Source organism: Quercus lobata, chromosome 9, assembly GCF_001633185.2.
Source record: "Quercus lobata isolate SW786 chromosome 9, ValleyOak3.0 Primary Assembly, whole genome shotgun sequence".
In the NCBI taxonomy this organism is placed as follows: domain Eukaryota; kingdom Viridiplantae; phylum Streptophyta; class Magnoliopsida; order Fagales; family Fagaceae; genus Quercus; species Quercus lobata.
In genome coordinates, this window is record NC_044912.1 from 27,984,394 (window position 1) to 27,986,846 (window position 2,453).

Genomic DNA, 2,453 nt, shown 5'->3' on the forward strand with positions numbered 1-2,453 from the left:
TGTTTTCCTAAGTCTTTATTGTGGCTTCAAGGTGGATTTGTGAAGGACATAGGACATGGGCTGTTTGTTTTTTAAGTTTGTATTGATATCGCCTTAGTTTGATTTAATTGGCAAGCTAATCATCTCAATAAAGAACAGCGTTGCACAAGATCCCAACCCATCGACAATGTCGATAAGCGCGTCGGCTATGCGCGCGTTAAATAGGTCGGTACTGAAATGGCCGTTTGGCTCCGTGGAAGAGGATGGCTCACAAGTCCAACTTCAGAATTCAAAGATGCTGTCAAATTCCTAAAAAGTTTTTACATTTCATAAAAAGTAAAACAAAAACAAAGGCCTACAAAATGCCAAAAATGAGTAACCCAAAATATAAAATGGTAGAGTGTAGACCAAAAAAATTAATAAATAAAAAAAATAGTAGAGACTCGAGAGGATTAACTTTATATATATATATATATATATATATTGGCAATACGAAATGTAGGGTTGCAAACAAGCAATACATATGGCATATAACTTATATTTTTATTTATTTATTTTGTTTATAAATAAACTGTGTAAAAATATAATTAAAATCCGGTTAATGTATATAGTTAGAACATAGAGTATACATTAATTATTTATTTTTAAAAAAATTTCATAGAAAATTGAAAAAATTTGTCAAAAAATCTAATTATTTTTTTCAATTTTTCATAAAAAAGTTTCTTAAAATAATTTATTAGAACATACATTACTAAAACTCATATAATTATATTTAAAAATTTTCATTTTTTCGTAAAATAAATTGTGTGTACAATAAAATGTGTAAATTAATAATTACCATTTTTTTAAAGTTACTTCCTTTATTTCTAGATCTTTCAGTGTGTGTCTTTTTAAAAAAAAACAAAAACAAAAAGTAGGCAACAGGGTTATGTCCGCATATGATGCTTTTTGATCTTCGAGACCAAATGCAGCCTTGGTTTCTCAAAGACCAATTTTCAAGGTCGGTATGCATTAAGGGTACTCTTTGGCGTTTCTCAAAGATTTACTGTATTTCTTTTTTTTTTTTTTTTTTTTTTTGAAAAGCTTTATTCCAACTTTGAACTTTGGAGTAACTCGCTTCTGTTTACAGAAAATAAAATTTAAATAAAAAATAATACTTCTCCTCCTAACTGACACTTGTCCATTTAGATCAGTTCAATAATTCAATAAATAAAGAACCGCTTGCACAACGTCTACTCGTTTTAAAATGGACATATTACCGACATTGTGACAAGTCAAAGCCTTGCAGGTGCGTTAGAGAATTTTCTATCAGAGGATGCTAGATAGATATATTATAAACTACACTCCAAAAATTTTATAGTATTTTACAAATGTGTGCTCCAAAAACACACAATAATAAAAATTTTAAAAAAAGTTTACAATTTTTTCAATTTCTAATAAATTTTTTACAAAAATAGATTTGTTAATGTGTGCCCTAAGGACACATATTAACCGGACCCAATTTTATATACTATAAATATACTATAAAAGAGGGTCGAGCTTGTGTCTATTATCCAGTTTATTGGATACATTGAGATGTGAACACTGTTTGTTAAAAACCATGTTCATACTATATAATATGACACTAATAAAAAAATATTATTAAAGTCCATTAATCACTTTTTTCAAAAAAAAAAAAAATTCATTAATCATATTTATAGTCACGTCAGTTTATAAACTTTATATAGCAAAATTTATAAAAATTTAGTATTCTTCTTTTCTATTTTAGTAAAGTGAGTACAATGATATTCAAATAAAGAAAAAAAAAAAAAAAAGGCAGTTAAATACAAAGGAATTACGGTTTACAAAGAATGGGGGTAGTGCGAACATCATCGATCATTCATTCTGCTGCACTATGTTTGGCATTTATTTCGAACTCTCTCAAAGTTTTGTTTGGAATTTTCAAAATTTTAGGTGTTGATGATCCTAGCTATTTTTTAATAATTCAAACTTAGTTCAAGAAAAAACTTATTTATATTTGTTTACTTAGTAAATGAGTTAAGCTCGATTATTAAAAGCCTCCATCTAAAAGCTTTTAGGTCATCTGCTTAAATGTTTTTCATGATTTTTATTTTTATGAGTCTCCTTAGGCAGAAGGAAAAAAAAAAAGTTATTCATGAGCATCCCTGTCTTAGATTTTGGATTGAGTAATCTCACACACTCACTCTACACACAAATTGTCACTTGACTAAATTCGTGGCAATTTCACAATTTTAACTAATATAATGTTTAAGAACACAATTTCATAGTGAGTACAGCATGTGTAATAAGGGTTTTACTTACTTCCAGTACTTTTTTAACTAGAATCTCTTTTTGTTGTAATGAGAAATTGTCACATCATCTACTAACTAAATAAAATGTGGAGATTAAAACTCACTACCACTTACCATTATATATTTAAAACAAAAAAATATATCCAATTAAAAAAGTACTAG